At 50.1% G+C, this 19,889-nt stretch overlaps 2 long non-coding RNA genes across 2 annotated transcripts; both read left to right on the top strand.

The window, feature by feature from the left end:
• Window positions 1-3,673: 3,673 nt before the first annotated feature.
• On the top strand, window positions 3,674-7,269 carry LOC139071474 (uncharacterized). Its single transcript, XR_011521357.1, has 4 exons — window positions 3,674-3,884; window positions 4,265-4,315; window positions 4,398-4,455; window positions 7,067-7,269. It is a non-coding gene; the product is annotated as an uncharacterized lncRNA (long non-coding RNA).
• A 9,126-nt stretch (window positions 7,270-16,395) lies between these two features.
• Window positions 16,396-19,889, top strand: LOC129167775 (uncharacterized). The gene is made up of 4 exons (XR_011521356.1): window positions 16,396-16,527; window positions 16,908-16,958; window positions 17,041-17,098; window positions 19,687-19,889. It is a non-coding gene; the product is annotated as an uncharacterized lncRNA (long non-coding RNA).

Raw genomic sequence — 19,889 nt, 5'->3', positions numbered from 1 at the left:
TTGTGGCCTGTGGAATGTTGGTCCACTCCTCTTCAATGGTTGTGCGAAGTTGTTGGATATTAGTGGGAACTGGTACACGCTGTCGTATACGCCGGTCAAGCACATCCCAAACATGCTCAATGGGTGACATGTTCGGTGAGTATGCGTGGCCATGCAAGAACTGGGACATTTTCAGCTTCCAAGAATTGTGTACAGATCCTTGCAACATGGGGCCGTGCATTATCTTGCTGAAACATGAGGTAATGTTCATGGATGTACGGCACAACAATGGGCCTCAGGATCTCATCACGGTATCTCTGTGCATTCAAAATGCCATCAATAAAATGCACCTGTGTTCTTCGTCCATAACAGATGCCTGTCCATACCATAACCCCGCCACCACCATTGGCCACTCGATCCACAACATTGACATCAGCAAATTGCTCATCCGCATGACGCCACACACGCTGTCTGCCATCTGCCCTGAACAATGTAAACCGAGATTCAACCGTGAAGACAACACCTCTCCAACATGCCAGACGCCATTCAATGTGAGCATTTGCCCACTCAAGTCTGTCACGGTGACGAGCTGGAGTCAGGTCAAGACCCCGATGGGGACGACGAGCATGCAGTTGAGCTTGCCTGAGACGGTTTCTGATTTAAACCCTCTCAGTTCTTTGTCTTTTGTTGGTTCATTGTTTCAGTGTCCAGCGTGTTTTTATATTAAACTATACTAAACGTTCGTGTCTATCTGCCTGCCTTCCTCACCCACATGTGGATCCTCACCTCCGCTTCACTCACCAGCACGCCGTGACAGAATGAACCAAACTCCTAAAGGATCCAGCGGGGAGGTTCTCCCCTGGGAGTACCTGCTTCAGTTCCTCACCTCAAACCACCGGCCGGCTTCTCCTCCTCCGGCGTCGCCTCGCCGCAGACGCCGCTGCCGAACCCCGGCCTCGGCGATCCTCTCCACCCTCCCGGAGCCAGTTGGGGGGTTGGACTGGGAGACACAGCTAGACCGCTCCTGCTATGTGGGCACCAGACTGGCAGTGTGCTCCCCCAGAGTTAGCCCACTGTGTTGGGAAGGATGCCGGGCTCCAGCGTCAACCCCTGTCCCAGGACGGAACCACGGGCTCACCGCTACCCCGGCTTGGGACACCAGCTTGGACCCACCCCAGTCAGATCAGCGGCCCCATCTCCGGTCCAGTCAGCACCTCCTTCATCTACAGGCGGAGGGCCCACGCCTACAGCCCATCAGACGGAGCTCATCAGCCTCCAAGTGGAGCTTGACTGGCTCCGTCAACTCATCAGCCTCCAGGAGTTCCAGCTGGACATCCTATCCTCCTCGTATCTCCAGGAGAAGGTTTCTGTCCAGCCAGCGGCCCCACCTCCGGTCCAGTCAGCAGCTCCCTCGTCTCCAGGCCAAAGGACCGAACCCACAGCCCATCCAACAGAGCTCGCCGGTCTCCGAGCTGAGCTGGTCCGACTCCTTCAGATTTTCAGGCTCCAGGAGCTCCTGGTGGACAATCTAACCTCCCTGCTTTTCCAGTTACCGGCTCCACCAGGTCCTGCGCCACCAGTCCAGTCTGCGCCAGGTCCCGCGCCACCAGTCCAGTCTGCGCCAGGTCCCGCGCCACCAGTCGAGTCAGCGCCAGGTCCCGCGCCACCAGTCCAGTCAGCGATAGGTCCCGCGCCACCCGTCCTGTCAGCGCCAGGTCCCGCGCCACCCGTCCAGTCAGCGCCAGGTCCCGCGCCACCCGCCCAGTCAGCGCCAGGTTCCGCGCCACCCGTCCAGTCAGCGCCAGGTTCCGCACCCCCCGTCCAGTCAGCGCCAGGTCCCGCGGTGGTCCAAGAGTCTCCGCCCCCGGGCCAGCCTGTCCAAGAGTCTCCGCCCCCGGGCCAGCCTGTCCAGTTGTCAGCGCACAGTCCGGCGGAACCAGCCAGGGGAGCGGTCCCGTCTGCAGCGGCTCCACCTCCACTCCAGAAGTTGGTGGCCCCTCCTGCGGCGCCTCCACTCCAGAAGTCGGCGGCGCCTCCACTCCAGAAGTCGGCGGCGCCTCCACTCCGCAAGTCGGCGGCGCCTCCAGTCCAGAAGTCGACGCCTCCAGTCCAGAAGTCGACGCCTCCAGTCCAGAAGTCGACGCCTCCAGTCCGGAGGTCGACGCCTCCACCCCGGAGGTCGACGCCTCCAGCCCGGAGGTCGACACCTCCAGCCCAGAGGTCGACGCTTCCAGACCAGACGTCGATGCCTCCAGCCCAGACGTCGACGTCGCCTCCAGCCCAAGGGTCAACGTCTCCTCCTCCAGCTCAGAGTTCAACTCCTCCTCCTCCAGCCCAGAGGTCGGCGACGTCTCCTCCAGCCCAGAAGTCGACGACGTCTCCTCCAGCCCAGAGGTCGACGACGTCTCCTCCAGCCCAGAAGTCGACGACGTCTCCTCCAGCCCAGAAGTCGACGACGTCTCCTCCAGCCCAGAAGTCGACGACGTCTCCTCCAGCCCAGAAGTCTACGTCGTCTCCTCCAGCCCAGAAGTCGACGACGTCTCCTCCAGCCCAGAAGTCGACGACGTCTCCACCAGCCCAGAAGTCGACGACGTCTCCTCCAGCCCAGAAGTCGACGACGTCCCCACCAGCCCAGAAGTCGACGAAGTCTCCTCCAGTCCAGAAGTCGACAACGTCTCCTCCAGTCCAGAAGTCGACTACGTCTCCTCCAGCGTCTCTACCTGCCGAGTCTACCCCTGCAGCGGCTCTGCCTCCGGTCACCGCCGGTCCTGCCCTCGCCAGGCGCGAGCCTCCCAGAGCCCGCCGCCGTCTCCTCCTCTGCCCCAGACGCAGGCCCCCCCAGAGCCTGTCACCGTCTCCTCCTCTGCCCCAGACGCAGGCCCCCCAGAGCCCGTTGTCGTCTCCTCCTCTGTCCCAGACGTAGGCCCCTCAGAGCCCGTCGCCGTCTCCTCCTCTGCCCCAGACGCAGGCCCCTGGACTGTACTGGTCCCTGCCTCGTCTCCACCAGTCCCTCGGTTCCTCTCGGCCCTCCTTCCTGGTCCCCCTCCTCCCGCCCTGCTCTGTGTTCCTGTGGGCGTCTGGAATCCGCTCCCTGGGGGGGTGGGGGTGCTTTTATTGTGGGCAGTATAAGGTACACCTGTGCACTACTCATGATGTCGGATCAGCATCTTGATGTGGCATACCTGTGAGGTGGGATGGATTATGTCACACCCTGTCCTGTCTCCCCATTCTGTTCAGTCATGTGTCTCTGTTAATTGCTCCCACCTACCTCTCTTTTTCCAATCACCCAAGCTCCCAGCCCTCATGTATTTAAACCCTCTCAGTTCTGTGTCTTTTGACGGTTTATTGTTTCAGTGTCCAGCGTGTTTTTATATTAAACTTTACTAAACGTTCGTGTCTATCTGCCTGCCTTCCTCACCCGCATGTGGATCCTCACCTCCGCTTCACTCACCAGCATGCCGTGACAGATTATCTCAGCAATGCAGAAGTGCTCACTATCACACATTTAGATTGATTTGTGAACAATGTTTGAGAAAAATGGTAATATTGTGTATCTGGAATGTATTTTTGATCTTTATGTCCATCTCATGGAAAATCGGAGCAGAAACAAAGGTGTTGCGTTTATATTTTTGTTGAGTGTATGTGTAAATGCGGTGTTGGTCAGAACTTCAGAATCTCGGAAAGCGGCGTCTCTGGATGAAAAAGAATTTGGTTTGTTCTAAACTATGATGTTATCTTCAGAAGCACATTCAGACGCAATCTCTGTGTTCTACCTCACCCTTTTGATGACCTTCGTCACGGATTCGGAGGTCAGAGAGGCAGGATGACCTCTGGGCACCCAGGTCCGGTAGATTGACTGCGAGCACCGACTTCTCCGGTCCAAAAGATATCACCACGCAGCACAGGTTGGAATCAGCTTGCGTCTCAGAAATAACTCTTAAGGAGTTGAACAATATCAGCTTTGTTCTGCATGAACTGTTTGCTGTCTCAGCTTTGTAGGTGCAAAAAGGTTTTGATGATGTGTCAAAATCTTTGATTATTAAAGAGATATGCTAAAGATGGCCGGTCTGAAGCTTTCTCTAGAACTGGCAAATCACTCAAAGTGATTTAGTTTTAAAGAATTTATGTTATGATTTTCACAGTCAATCAGAGGCTGACAGGAAAGAAGATGTTACCAAGACAACTCAGAAACACGCCTTCTTTAATATGGAAGTCCTGACTGGTAAAGAAAACAAGTTATGTGTTGTAGTCTAACTTAACCGTACTTGTTATTGTGGATGTGCAGGTGTGAGGACCTTGTCGTCAAAACATCTGAGGAGACAGAAAAATGGGAACGGTGCGGTAAAGTTATGAGGAAAAACAGTTCAGAAGTTAACCTTTCTACCTATTACTTACCTAAAAATGTTTTTGTGTAACAGATGATGCATTCTGGATAATTGGAGTGTCGAGAAAACCGGATGACTTTTGAACGTTTTGGTGAGTAGGCAGTTTTAAGACCGCTAACGGACTAGCAGCAAAAGCTTATCTTAAAGTGAAACTGAGTTGGAAAAAACTTATTTATGTGCTAAAACGTTTAAGTACCAGTTCACTGACAGTATGTTGAAAATGTATTGGTTTTAATCACTAGTATGAAGCTAGTCTGGTGACATTGAGGGGGGGGGGGGGGGGGGGGGAAACCTTGCCACGCAGTCGTGGCCGCAAGTTATTTTTCCCCCTCAAATGTCACCAGACAGGCACCATAATAGGAGTTTTCCATTTGCTGTAACATTTTTTCTTTGCCAAATAACCTCCACTTTGTACAGCGATACTGCTAAAAGATGGTGATGAAACCAGAGACCTGATTTGTTTATGAATGGGTAAATTAAATGATTCTGTACTTAATTATTTAAAGAAAACTTCACATCTGTGAAAACACTTTTGTTAAAAACAGATTTACAGCCATGATTTAAGGTTATATTTTTATCTTTTGGGAAGAAATTATTACAAAGAAAAACATTGTAATAAAAATGGATTTTTGTAAAGATTTATTGTGCTCAATAGTAATCTTTGACATGCTATATACAGGGTACATGTGCTATATATGACTATCAAAGGTATTGGCCAGACTCAGCATTAAAACTGTAAACATTCAGTGTAACTATACTTTACCAATTATATAAATATGAACTTGGTTCAGTTTTTCATTTTGTTAAAGAGCAAGTCACCCCCAAATCAACTTTTTTGCTATTAAACTATATAAATGAGTCTCTAATCGTTAGGGGTATAACAGTACGCTAAAATCGTATTCGATTCGGTTCAGTGTTTTGAAGAGCTCAGTTCAAATCGTTTTATGTATATTATTATATTTATTTATTTTTTGTCTGAAGCGGCTTCTGTAGTGAGCAGAACCAGGTGTCCTCACAAGCTGCTGATCTAGTATGATGTCTTTAAATATTTCACAGTTTATTTGCGCAGCTATGAGTGTCACTCTCATACGTGTTTGACTGTTGATGCGCCTTGTTTTTATTTCTGCAGTGAGCCTTAAAAACTCACCTCAGACTGCCCACTTTCTTCTTTAAAACTCATATTAGAGGGTATCCGCAGGTCCTTAAAAAGTCTTAAAGTTTTAAATTTGCTTTTTTAAATTTAAGGTCTTAAAAATCATTAGAAATGACAAATAATTCTTAATTACAGTTTCCAAATGTCTTAAATTACCAAAGACCCAATGAACAAGAATTTGTAGTTAGTGTTCAGCATTTTTTGTTTATGATATTGGCATAAGTGGAACTGTACACATTCAGTTGGTTGTGAAAGGGGGCTATTTTTAGATGAGCACATTAGCTGGTTAAGCTAGTGGGAGCTTGCACCATGGGGAAGTGCAAGTTTAATGGTAACTGGGTGGGTAATCCCACGTTTGCGACGTGGTTAGCACCAGTGCCAGGCAATAGCTGAAAATTATAGCTTAAATATAATTAAAAAAAAGCTTAAATTTGGTCAAAGTGGCCTTAAAAAAGGTCTTAAAAAGCCTTAAATTTGGCTCCCTTAAACCTGCAGATACCCTGTTAAATAACGAGCTTTCTCCGCATCGTATTTTTTGTTGTAGAATGAAAACATTACATCAACTGCCGTGGGGGAAAAGTTCAGTAGACATGTTGTTTACGTTCAGCGTCTCTACTGTCTCCACAGTAGCAGCGACAGCCAGCTGGTTTGATCTGCTCAGAAAGACGTTGATCAGAATTTGCAGATCACCTTTTTTAATCGGAGATCAGGTGCGTGCAACCATCATGCGTCACTCAATACAGCGTCGGTGCGGAAACTCGCCTATGAACTTTGATCTGCTGCACTTAAATCATGCAAACAAAATTTCATTATTTAATGGAAAATGAACCAAAATGGTACGCAAGTGGCCCGAACCGTTAAACCCCTAATATATACATGCAGCTGTAAAATTGGCAGCACATAATTTTGTTTTTTTTCTGTAGATTACTGAATTACACATCAGGACAGTATGATGGAGTTAAGACCTGTAGTCAGCTGAGAGCTCCCGGTGGTACGAGCACAAAAATTAAATATTTAACAAAAGTAAACAAACTGTACCGATTTTGGTTCTTAAGACTAACAGAATCCTTCCCGGTGTCCAAATCGGGTCGCGGGTCTTCTGCCTCAAACGGTCCAAAACATGTCTGCACCTCCGGTAGTTATATCCAGCTAACGGGGTCGGAGTTCGGTTGAACTTCTCCGGTAATCATCCCAGAGAAAAAAACAATCTGACCGACTAGCAGAGGCTTCAGAAGCTACATCTTGACTGATGACACATTGTTCTCAGCTATAACTCTAACACAGAAACATCGTAGTCAGGTGCTTTTTCTTCAGACCTCCTGTGAAACGTCACCAGCTGTCCAGGGCTTAGACCTGAAGCTAGTTTCTGTTTTTCCCGCGCCAGTCAGAAACATCAGATTTTCTTCAAATTCCAGCCGTGAAAATCCAAAAACATTTTTCATTGAGGTTTTATACTTTAAACATGCCATTCAAAGGAATTTAGCCTGTGGCCAATATCATTAAGATAGATTTTGAGTACTAGATAGTAAAGCCTCTATTCTGTGGTTAGAAGTCTCCTCGACGAGGGAGTGGAGAGCCGGACCAGAACACATCATCTCCTTTTCCAAGGGTGATGAACGAGATGTACTGAACCTCACTGAGGAAACAGCACCGGCAGGATTCAGCAGTGTGGTAGGACTGACTTTGGGTTGCAATGATTATAAATTTATAAAAAAAATTTGCCCCCTCAGAGTTTTCATGAATGTTAACTAGATCTATTAAACCTTAAAGGGCTTTCTGATCAGTTTATCTCTGCTGTCAAATTGGCATTTTTGACATGTGATTCGATGAGGATTAGCTCTCTTCTGGTGGATGAGGGTGGAAATGCATTTTTTTTTGCCTCTTCCTTGTTGGCTTCACTTTCATACCAGAATTATGGGGGCTGTCGTGGTGGAAATTATTCCATCTAACCACTCCCTGGTTCTTTGGAGGTGACCCTGAAGAGAGATCCACACTTTAAGCTAGGGCTGGGCGATATGGCCTAAAACTAATATCACAATATATTGAGGATTTAACCTCAATAATGATAAATGGACCATAACTGCAGGTAAGTTGTCCACTAGATGGGGCTGTCACATGTATTATATTTAGTCACATTTTTACGCATCTCAAGGTGGTACAGCTTCTTAAAGGGACATGAATGTTGCCCAGCTACACACATCTTTTCATTTTTTTATTATCAAATTTATTGACATGGGAAAAATGATCTCGATAAGAGTCAGAAATTTCGATAACGATACATTTTCGATTTATTGCCCAGCCCTACTTTAGGCCCATTATAATATGTACACACACAAAGATCTTTGGTTGGCTTCTGGTGAGAAGAACACAAGCAGTTCCCTGCCGATGTATCTTCTAACTTTCGACTCTTCTCGTCAGCCCTTTTATTGAATTGCATGAAAATTTTTTTTAATGTTACAACAGTTCCACAATAGACTGGGGCGTTCCCACTTCACAGTCATACACTACTCCTCCTCATGTGAGCGGTCTTCATGAGTTCACAGTCTAAAGCACCTTCTGACTTTCCCTGACCCTCAACATCCAAGACTTTTTCTAAGACTGAACTTGTGATCTCTGGCTCAGCAACGAGGTCAAAAGTTTATCAATCAGACACTTCCCCATGACATAACTCGTGATCTTCTTTTGACCACAAGCAGTAAGAGTCAGGCCATTGTTATAGAAACTTTCAACACCAATGTTTTCTGGAACGTTATCTCTGTTAGTCTGCAGCACTTCGACAAAGTTTTATTTCCTTATATATGAAGATTAAATGATTGACCAACACATTCATAACCTGACAGCAATTAGACTGAAGTTGACTATATTAGTTTAAACAGAAAAGGTTATATTGGTTAAGTGTAAAAATGATTATTCTCAAAAAGATTATATTGATTAGCTTTAAAAATGATTATGCTGATTAGGGCTGCAATGATTCCTCGAGTAACTCGAATGATTCGCTGACAAAAAATATTCGAGAATTTTCCGCTGCCTCGAGGACTCGTTAAATAGACCATAGCTGAATATCCGGCATTGCGCATGGATTCTTTATGTGTTGCGCAACGCGGTTACGTCACAGATTATACGTGCCATGTACTCTACTGCACAGCGCGCAGCGGTCTTTTCGTCTTTTCAGCTGGGTAGCCGACAATGGCAGACGCCATGGAAATAAATGAAAACGAGCAAGACCAAAACGAAGGATATAGTAAGCGACAGAAGTTTTCCAAGGCATGGGATCACTTTACATTAAAAAGCAAGGAAAACGCCATTGTATGCAAGCATTGCAAGGTGGAGCTACCACAACAGCACTTCTTCCATGCTGCTGCACCTCTTAAGAAAGCATCCGACTGAGGGCATGAGTGAACGTTCCGAGATCAGGTAAATAAACTTTTTTTCAGGACGTAAATATTGACTCAGCTGTAGTGTCAATAAAATACATTTATTTGTTATAAGTTAGTTTTAAATTTCTGCCCTAAAATGCATCTGTTAAGTGTATATTTTTAAAATTGGTTTACAAAAAAAAAATCTTTGTGTAGCGGAGGCAAATGTGTATTATTTATTTGATATTCTGTATAAATATACAATATTACCTTACTTGATCTTTATTGTAAATATCAGAAGATTATAGGATTTTTGCTTTATTAAGTAATTATACACACCTCGTCTTGATTCAGAAAAGAGTCAGGTTTATAATTGTAAGAATTTATTTTAGAAACAATTAAAACATGACAAGTGAACTAAGCATTTACTGTGAATGGATGGAGCTAAAGGTGATGTAGGAACCTACACTCAACAAAAATATAAACGCAACACCTTTGTTTCTACTCCGATTTTTCATGAGATGGACTTAAAGATCTGAAATTCAGTCCAGATACACAATATTACCATTTCTCTCAAACATTGATCACAAATCAGACTAAATGTATGATAGTGAGCACCTGTGCTTTGCTAAGATAATCCATCCCACCTCACAGGTGTGCCACATCAAGATGCTGATCTGACATCATGAGTAGTGCACAGGTGTACCTTATACTGCCCACAATTAAAGGCCACCCAGGAATGTGCAGTTAATTGCTTTATTGGGGGTCTGGGGACTCAGAACCGGTCAGTATCTGGTGTGACCACCATTTGCCTTATGCAGTGCAACACATCTTCTTCGCATAGAGTTGATCAGATTGTCAATTGTGGCCTGTGGAATGTTGGTCCACTCCTCTTCAATGGTTGTGCGAAGTTGTTGGATATTAGTGGGAACTGGTACACGCTGTCGTATACGCCGGTCAAGCACATCCCAAACATGCTCAATGGGTGACATGTTCGGTGAGTATGCGTGGCCATGCAAGAACTGGGACATTTTCAGCTTCCAAGAATTGTGTACAGATCCTTGCAACATGGGGCCGTGCATTATCTTGCTGAAACATGAGGTAATGTTCATGGATGTACGGCACAACAATGGGCCTCAGGATCTCATCACGGTATCTCTGTGCATTCAAAATGCCATCAATAAAATGCACCTGTGTTCTTCGTCCATAACAGATGCCTGTCCATACCATAACCCCGCCACCACCATTGGCCACTCGATCCACAACATTGACATCAGCAAATTGCTCATCCGCATGACGCCACACACGCTGTCTGCCATCTGCCCTGAACAATGTAAACCGAGATTCAACCGTGAAGACAACACCTCTCCAACATGCCAGACGCCATTCAATGTGAGCATTTGCCCACTCAAGTCTGTCACGGTGACGAGCTGGAGTCAGGTCAAGACCCCGATGGGGACGACGAGCATGCAGTTGAGCTTGCCTGAGACGGTTTCTGATTTAAACCCTCTCAGTTCTTTGTCTTTTGTTGGTTCATTGTTTCAGTGTCCAGCGTGTTTTTATATTAAACTATACTAAACGTTCGTGTCTATCTGCCTGCCTTCCTCACCCACATGTGGATCCTCACCTCCGCTTCACTCACCAGCACGCCGTGACAGAATGAACCAAACTCCTAAAGGATCCAGCGGGGAGGTTCTCCCCTGGGAGTACCTGCTTCAGTTCCTCACCTCAAACCACCGGCCGGCTTCTCCTCCTCCGGCGTCGCCTCGCCGCAGACGCCGCTGCCGAACCCCGGCCTCGGCGATCCTCTCCACCCTCCCGGAGCCAGTTGGGGGGTTGGACTGGGAGACACAGCTAGACCGCTCCTGCTATGTGGGCACCAGACTGGCAGTGTGCTCCCCCAGAGTTAGCCCACGGTGTTGGGAAGGATGCCGGGCTCCAGCGTCAACCCCTGTCCCAGGACGGAACCACGGGCTCACCGCTACCCCGGCTTGGGACACCAGCTTGGACCCACCCCAGTCAGATCAGCGGCCCCATCTCCGGTCCAGTCAGCACCTCCTTCATCTACAGGCGGAGGGCCCACGCCTACAGCCCATGAGACGGAGCTCACCAGCCTCCAAGTGGAGCTTGACTGGCTCCGTCAACTCATCAGCCTCCAGGAGTTCCAGCTGGACATCCTATCCTCCTCGTATCTCCAGGAGAAGGTTTCTGTCCAGCCAGCGGCCCCACCTCCGGTCCAGTCAGCAGCTCCCTCGTCTCCAGGCCAAAGGACCAAACCCACAGCCCATCCAACAGAGCTCGCCGGTCTCCGAGCTGAGCTGGTCCGACTCCTTCAGATTTTCAGGCTCCAGGAGCTCCTGGTGGACAATCTAACCTCCCTGCTTTTCCAGTTACCGGCTCCACCAGGTCCTGCGCCACCAGTCCAGTCTGCGCCAGGTCCCGCGCCACCAGTCCAGTCTGCGCCAGGTCCCGCGCCACCAGTCGAGTCTGCGCCAGGTCCCGCGCCACCAGTCAAGTCAGCGCCAGGTCCCGCGCCACCAGTCCAGTCAGCGATAGGTCCCGTGTCACCCGTCCTGTCAGCGCCAGGTCCCGCGCCACCCTTCCAGTCAGTGCCAGGTCCCGCGGTGGTCCAATAGGCTCCGCCCCCGGGCCAGCCTGTCCAAGAGTCTCCGCCCCCGGGCCAGCTTGTCCAAGAGTCTCCGCCCCGGAGCCAGCCTGTCCAAGAGGCTCCGTCAACGGGCCAGCCTGTCCAAGAGGCTCTGCCCCCGGGCCAGCCGGTCCAGTTGTCAGCGCACAGTCCGGCGGCACCAGCCAAGGAAGCGGTCCCGTCTGCAGCGGTTCCGCCACGACTCCAGAAGTTGGCGGCCCCTCCTGCGGCGCCTCCACTCCAGAAATCGGCGGCGCCTCCAGTCCAGAAGTCGATGCCTCCAGTCCAGAAGTCGATGCCTCCAGTCAGGAAGTCGGCGCCTCCAGTCAGGAAGTCTGCGCCTCCAGTCCAGAAGTCGACGCCTCCAGTCCAAAAGTCGACGCCTCCAGCCCGGAGGTCAACGCCCCCAGCCCAGGGGTCGACGTCGCCTCCAGCCCAGGGGTCGACGTCTCCTCCTCCAGCCCAGAGGTCGGCGACGTCTCCTCCTCCAGCCCAGAGGTCGGCGACGTCTCCTCCAGCCCAGAAATCGACGACGTCTCCTCCAGCCCAGAAGTCGACGACGTCTCCTCCAGCCCAGAAGTCGACGACGTCTCCTCCAGCCCAGAAGTCGACGACGTCTCCTCCAGCCCAGAAGTCGACGACGTCTCCTCCAGCCCAGAAGTCGACGACGTCTCCACCAGCCCAGAAGTCGACGACGTCTCCTCCAGTCCAGAAGTCGACGACGTGTCCTCCAGCGTCTCTACCTGCCGAGTCTACCCCTGCAGCGGCTCTGCCTCCAGTCACCGCCGGTTCTGCCCTCGCCAGGTGTGGAGGGGCCACGCCTACAGCCCATCAGACGGAGCTCGCCGGCCTCCAAGTGGAGCTTGACCGGCTCCGTCAACTCATCAGCCTCCAGGAGTTCCAGCTGGACACCCTATCCTCCTCGTATCTCCAGGAGAAGGTTTCTGTCCAGCCAGCGGCTCCGCCTCCGGTCCAGTCAGCAGCTCCCTCGTCTCCAGGCCAAAGGACCGAGCCCACAGCCCATCCAACAGAGCTCGCCGGTCTCCGAGCTGAGCTGGTCCGACTCCGTCAGATTTTCAGTCTCCAGGAGCTCCTGGTGGACAATCTAACCTCCCTGCTTTTCCAGTTACCGGCTCCACCAGGTCCTGCGCCACCAGTCCAGTCTGCGCCAGGTCCCGCGCCACCATTCCAGTCAGCGCCAGGTCCCGCACCACCAGTCCAGTCTGCGTCAGGTCCCGCGCCACCAGTCCAGTCAGCGCTAGGTCCCGCGCCACCCGTCCAGTGAGCGCCAGGTCCCGCGCCAGCCGTCCAGTCAGCGCCAGGTCCCGCGGTGGTCCAAGAGGCTCCGTCCCCGGGCCAGCCTGTCCAAGAGGCTCTGCCCCCGGGCCAGCCTGTCCAGTTGTCAGTGCACAGTCCGGCGGCACCAGCCAGGGAAGCGGTCCCGTCTGCAGCGGCTCCGCCTCCACTCCAGAAGTTGGCGGCCCCTCCTGCGGCACCTCCACTCCAGAAGTCGGCGGCGCCTCCAGTCCAGAAGTCGGCGCCTCCAGTCCAGAAGTCGGCGCCTCCACTCCAGAAGTCGGCGCCTCCAGTCCAGAAGTCGACGCCTCCAGTCGAGAAGTTGACGCCTCCAGTCCAGAAGTTGACGCCTTCAGTCCGGAAGTTGACGCCTTCAGTCCGGAAGTCGACGCCTCCAGCCCGGAGGTCGACTCCTCCAGCCCAGAGGTCGACGCCTCCAGCCCAGAGGTCGACGCCCCCAGCCCAGACGTCGACGCCTCCAGCCCAGACGTCGACGTCGCCTCCAGCCCAGGGGTCGATGTCTCCTCCTCCAGCCCAGGGGTCGACGTCTCCTCCTCCAGCCCAGGGGTCGACGTCTCCTCCTCCAGCCCAGAGGTCGGCGACGTCTCCTCCAGCCCAGAAGTCGACGACGTCTCCTCCAGCCCAGAAGTGGACGACGTCTCCTCCAGCCCAGAAGTCGACGACGTCTCCTCCAGCCCAGAAGTCGACGACGTCTCCTCCAGCCCAGAATTCGACGACCTCTACACCAGCCCAGAAGTCGACGACGTCTCCTCCAGCCCAGAAGTCGACGACGTCTCCTCCAGCCCAGAAGTCGACGTCGTCTCCTCCAGCCCAGAAGTCGACGTCGTCTCCTCCAGCCCAGAAGTCGACGACGTCTACACCAGCCCAGAAGTCGAAGACGTCTACACCAGCCCAGAAGTCGACGACGTCTCCTCCAGTCCAGAAGTCGACTACGTCTCCTCCAGCGTCTCTACCTGCCGAGTCTACCCCTGCAGTGGCTCTGCCTCCGGTCACCGCCAGTCCTGCCCTCGCCAGGTGCGGAGGGACCACGCCTACAGCCCATCAGACGAAGCTCGCCGGCCTCCAAGTGTAGCTTGACCGGCTCCGTCAACTCATCAGCCTCCAGGAGTTCCAGCTGGACACCCTATCCTCCTCGTATCTCCAGGAGAAGGTTTCTGTCCAGCCAGCGGCCCCGCCTCCGGTCCAGTCAGCAGCTCCCTCGTCTCCAGGCCAAAGGACCGAGCCCACAGCCCATCCAACAGAGCTCGCCGGTCTCCGAGCTGAGCTGGTCCGACTCCGTCAGATTTTCAGTCTCCAGGAGCTCCTGGTGGACAATCTAACCTCCCTGCTTTTCCAGTTACCGGCTCCACCAGGTCCTGCGCCACCAGTCCAGTCAGCGCCAGGTCCCGCGCCACCAGTCCAGTCAGCGCCAGGTCCCGCGCCACCAGTCCAGTCAGCGCCAGGTCCCGCGCCACCAGTCCAGTCAGCGCCAGGTCCCGCGCCACCCGTCCAGTCAGCGCCAGGTCCCGCGCCACCCGTCCAGTCAGCGCCAGGTCCCGCGCCACCCGTCCAGTCAGCGCCAGGTTCCGCGCCACCCGTCCAGTCAGCGCCAGGTTCCGCACCCCCCGTCCAGTCAGCGCCAGGTCCCGCGGTGGTCCAAGAGTCTCCGCCCCCGGGCAAGCCTGTCCAAGAGTCTCCGCCCCCGGGCCAGCCTGTCCAGTTGTCAGCGCACAGTCCGGCGGAACCAGCCAGGGGAGCGGTCCCGTCTGCAGCGGCTCCACCTCCACTCCAGAAGTTGGTGGCCCCTCCTGCGGCGCCTCCACTCCAGAAGTCGGCGGCGCCTCTACTCCAGAAGTCGGCGGCGCCTCCACTCCGCAAGTCGGCGGCGCCTCCAGTCCAGAAGTCGACGCCTCCAGTCCAGAAGTCGACGCCTCCAGTCCAGAAGTCGACGCCTCCAGTCCGGAGGTCGACGCCTCCACCCCGGAGGTCGACGCCTCCAGCCCGGAGGTCGACACCTCCAGCCCAGAGGTCGACGCTTCCAGACCAGACGTCGATGCCTCCAGCCCAGACGTCGACGTCGCCTCCAGCCCAAGGGTCAACGTCTCCTCCTCCAGCTCAGAGTTCAACTCCTCCTCCTCCAGCCCAGAGGTCGGCGACGTCTCCTCCAGCCCAGAAGTCGACGACGTCTCCTCCAGCCCAGAGGTCGACGACGTCTCCTCCAGCCCAGAAGTCGACGACGTCTCCTCCAGCCCAGAAGTCGACGACGTCTCCTCCAGCCCAGAAGTCGACGACGTCTCCTCCAGCCCAGAAGTCGACGTCGTCTCCTCCAGCCCAGAAGTCGACGACGTCTCCTCCAGCCCAGAAGTCGACGACGTCTCCACCAGCCCAGAAGTCGACGACGTCTCCTCCAGCCCAGAAGTCGACGACGTCCCCACCAGCCCAGAAGTCGACGAAGTCTCCTCCAGTCCAGAAGTCGACAACGTCTCCTCCAGTCCAGAAGTCGACTACGTCTCCTCCAGCGTCTCTACCTGCCGAGTCTACCCCTGCAGCGGCTCTGCCTCCGGTCACCGCCGGTCCTGCCCTCGCCAGGCGCGAGCCTCCCAGAGCCCGCCGCCGTCTCCTCCTCTGCCCCAGACGCAGGCCCCCCCAGAGCCTGTCACCGTCTCCTCCTCTGCCCCAGACGCAGGCCCCCCAGAGCCCGTTGTCGTCTCCTCCTCTGTCCCAGACTTAGGCCTCTCAGAGCCCGTCGCCGTCTCCTCCTCTGCCCCAGACGCAGGCCCCTGGACTGTACTGGTCCCTGCCTCGTCTCCACCAGTCCCTCGGTTCCTCTCGGCCCTCCTTCCTGGTCCCCCTCCTCCCGCCCTGCTCTGTGTTCCTGTGGGCGTCTGGAATCCGCTCTCTGGGGGGGTGGGGGTGCTTTTATTGTGGGCAGTATAAGGTACACCTGTGCACTACTCATGATGTCCGATCAGCATCTTGATGTGGCATACCTGTGAGGTGGGATGGATTATGTCACACCCTGTCCTGTCTCCCCATTCTGTTCAGTCATGTGTCTCTGTTAATTGCTCCCACCTACCTCTCTTTTTCCAATCACCCAAGCTCCCAGCCCTCATGTATTTAAACCCTCTCAGTTCTGTGTCTTTTGACGGTTTATTGTTTCAGTGTCCAGCGTGTTTTTATATTAAACTTTACTAAACGTTCGTGTCTATCTGCCTGCCTTCCTCACCCGCATGTGGATCCTCACCTCCGCTTCACTCACCAGCATGCCGTGACAGATTATCTCAGCAATGCAGAAGTGCTCACTATCACACATTTAGATTGATTTGTGAACAATGTTTGAGAAAAATGGTAATATTGTGTATCTGGAATGTATTTTAGATCTTTATGTCCATCTCATGGAAAATCGGAGCAGAAACAAAGGTGTTGCGTTTATATTTTTGTTGAGTGTATGTGTAAATGCGGTGTTGGTCAGAACTTCAGAATCTCGGAAAGCGGCGTCTCTGGATGAAAAAGAATTTGGTTTGTTCTAAACTATGATGTTATCTTCAGAAGCACATTCAGACGCAATCTGTGTTCTACCTCACCCTTTTGATGACCTTCGTCACGGATTCGGAGGTCAGAGAGGCAGGATGACCTCTGGGCACCCAGGTCCGGTAGATTGACTGCGAGCACCGACTTCTCCGGTCCAAAAGATATCACCACGCAGCACAGGTTGGAATCAGCTTGCGTCTCAGAAATAACTCTTAAGGAGTTGAACAATATCAGCTTTGTTCTGCATGAACTGTTTGCTGTCTCAGCTTTGTAGGTGCAAAAAGGTTTTGATGATGTGTCAAAATCTTTGATTATTAAAGAGATATGCTAAAGATGGCCGGTCTGAAGCTTTCTCTAGAACTGGCAAATCACTCAAAGTGATTTAGTTTTAAAGAATTTATGTTATGATTTTCACAGTCAATCAGAGGCTGACAGGAAAGAAGATGTTACCAAGACAACTCAGAAACACGCCTTCTTTAATATGGAAGTCCTGACTGGTAAAGAAAACAAGTTATGTGTTGTAGTCTAACTTAACCGTACTTGTTATTGTGGATGTGCAGGTGTGAGGACCTTGTCGTCAAAACATCTGAGGAGACAGAAAAATGGGAACGGTGCGGTAAAGTTATGAGGAAAAACAGTTCAGAAGTTAACCTTTCTACTTATTACTTACCTAAAAATGTTTTTGTGTAACAGATGATGCATTCTGGATAATTGGAGTGTCGAGAAAACCGGATGACTTTTGAACGTTTTGGTGAGTAGGCAGTTTTAAGACCGCTAACGGACTAGCAGCAAAAGCTTATGTTAAAGTGAAACTGAGTTGGAAAAAACTTATTTATGTGCTAAAACGTTTAAGTACCAGTTCACTGACAGTATGTTGAAAATTTATTGGTTTTAATCACTAGTATGAAGCTAGTCTGGTGACATTGGGGGGGGGGGACAGTCGTGGCCGCAAGTTATTTTTCCCCCTCAAATATCACCAGACAGGCACCATAATAGGAGTTTTCCATTTGCTGTAACATTTTTTCTTTGCCAAATAACCTCCACTTTGTACAGCGATACTGCTAAAAGATGGTGATGAAACCAGAGACCTGATTTGTTTATGAATGGGTAAATTAAATGATTCTGTACTTAATTATTTAAAGAAAACTTCACATCAGTGAAAACACTTTTGTTAAAAACAGATTTACAGCCATGATTTAAGGTTATATTTTTATCTTTTGGGAAGAAATTATTACAAAGAAAAACATTGTAATAAAAATGGATTTTTGTAAAGATTTATTGTGCTCAATAGTAATCTTTGACATGCTATATACAGGGTACATGTGCTATATATGACTATCAAAGGTATTGGCCAGACTCAGCATTAAAATTGTAAAAATTCAGTGTAACTATACTTTACCAATTATATAAATATGAACTTGGTTCAGTTTTTCATTTTGTTAAAGAGCAAGTCACCCTCAAATCAACTTTTTTGCTATTAAACTATATAAATGAGTCTCTAATCGTTAGGGGTATAACAGTACGCTAAAATCGTATTCGATTCGGTTCAGTGTTTTGAAGAGCTCAGTTCAAATCGTTTTCTGTATATTATTATATTTATTTATTTTTTGTCTGAAGCGGCTTCTGTAGTGAGCAGAACCAGGTGTCCTCACAAGCTGCTGATCTAGTATGATGTCTTTAAATATTTCACAGTTTATTTGCGCAGCTATGAGTGTCACTCTCATACGTGTTTGACTGTTGATGCGCCTTGTTTTTATTTCTGCAGTGAGCCTTAAAAACTCACCTCAGACTGCCCACTTTCTTCTTTAAAACTCATATTAGAGGGTATCCGCAGGTCCTTAAAAAGTCTTAAAGTTTTAAATTTGCTTTTTTAAATTTAAGGTCTTAAAAATCATTAGAAATGACAAATAATCCTTAATTACAGTTTCCAAATGTCTTAAATTACCAAAGACCCAATGAACAAGAATTTGTAGTTAGTGTTCAGCATTTTTTGTTTATGATATTGGCATAAGTGGAACTGTACACATTCAGTTGGTTGTGAAAGGGGGCTATTTTTAGATGAGCACATTAGCTGGTTAAGCTAGTGGGAGCTTGCACCATGGGGAAGTGCAAGTTTAATGGTAACTGGGTGGGTAATCCCACGTTTGCGACGTGGTTAGCACCAGTGCCAGGCAATAGCTGAAAATTATAGCTTAAATATAATTAAAAAATAGCTTAAATTTGGTCAAAGTGGCCTTAAAAAAGGTCTTAAAAAGCCTTAAATTTGGCTCCCTTAAACCTGCAGATACCCTGTTAAATAACGAGCTTTCTCCGCATCGTATTTTTTGTTGTAGAATGAAAACATTACATCAACTGCCGTGGGGGAAAAGTTCAGTAGACATGTTGTTTACGTTCAGCGTCTCTACTGTCTCCACAGTAGCAGCGACAGCCAGCTGGTTTGATCTGCTCAGAAAGACGTTGATCAGAATTTGCAGATCACCTTTTTTAATCGGAGATCAGGTGCGTGCAACCATCATGCGTCACTCAATACAGCGTCGGTGCGGAAACTCGCCTATGAACTTTGATCTGCTGCACTTAAATCATGCAAACAAAATTTCATTATTTAATGGAAAATGAACCAAAATGGTACGCAAGTGGCCCGAACCGTTAAACCCCTAATATATACATGCAGCTGTAAAATTGGCAGCACATAATTTTGTTTTTTTTTCTGTAGATTACTGAATTACACATCAGGACAGTATGATGGAGTTAAGACCTGTAGTCAGCTGAGAGCTCCCGGTGGTACGAGCACAAAAATTAAATATTTAACAAAAGTAAACAAACTGTACCGATTTTGGTTCTTAAGACTAACAGAATCCTTCCCGGTGTCCAAATCGGGTCGCGGGTCTTCTGCCTCAAACGGTCCAAAACATGTCTGCACCTCCGGTAGTGATATCCAGCTAGCGGGGTCGGAGTTCGGTTGAACTTCTCCGGTAATCATCCCAGAGAAAAAAACAATCTGACCGACTAGCAGAGGCTTCAGAAGCTACATCTTGACTGATGACACATTGTTCTCAGCTATAACTCTAACACAGAAACATCGTAGTCAGGTGCTTTTTCTTCAGACCTCCTGTGAAACGTCACCAGCTGTCCAGGGCTTAGACCTGAAGCTAGTTTCTGTTTTTCCCGCGCCAGTCAGAAACATCAGATTTTCTTCAAATTCCAGCCGTGAAAATCCAAAAACATTTTTCATTGAGGTTTTATACTTTAAACATGCCATTCAAAGGAATTTAGCCTGTGGCCAATATCATTAAGATAGATTTTGAGTACTAGATAGTAAAGCCTCTATTCTGTGGTTAGAAGTCTCCTCGACGAGGGAGTGGAGAGCCGGACCAGAACACATCATCTCCTTTTCCAAGGGTGATGAACGAGATGTACTGAACCTCACTGAGGAAACAGCACCGGCAGGATTCAGCAGTGTGGTAGGACTGACTTTGGGTTGCAATGATTATAAATTTATAAAAAAAATTTGCCCCCTCAGAGTTTTCATGAATGTTAACTAG

This window comes from Nothobranchius furzeri, chromosome 8 (assembly GCF_043380555.1).
Source record: "Nothobranchius furzeri strain GRZ-AD chromosome 8, NfurGRZ-RIMD1, whole genome shotgun sequence".
Classification (NCBI taxonomy): domain Eukaryota; kingdom Metazoa; phylum Chordata; class Actinopteri; order Cyprinodontiformes; family Nothobranchiidae; genus Nothobranchius; species Nothobranchius furzeri.
This window is presented reverse-complemented; position numbering and strand designations above follow the sequence as displayed.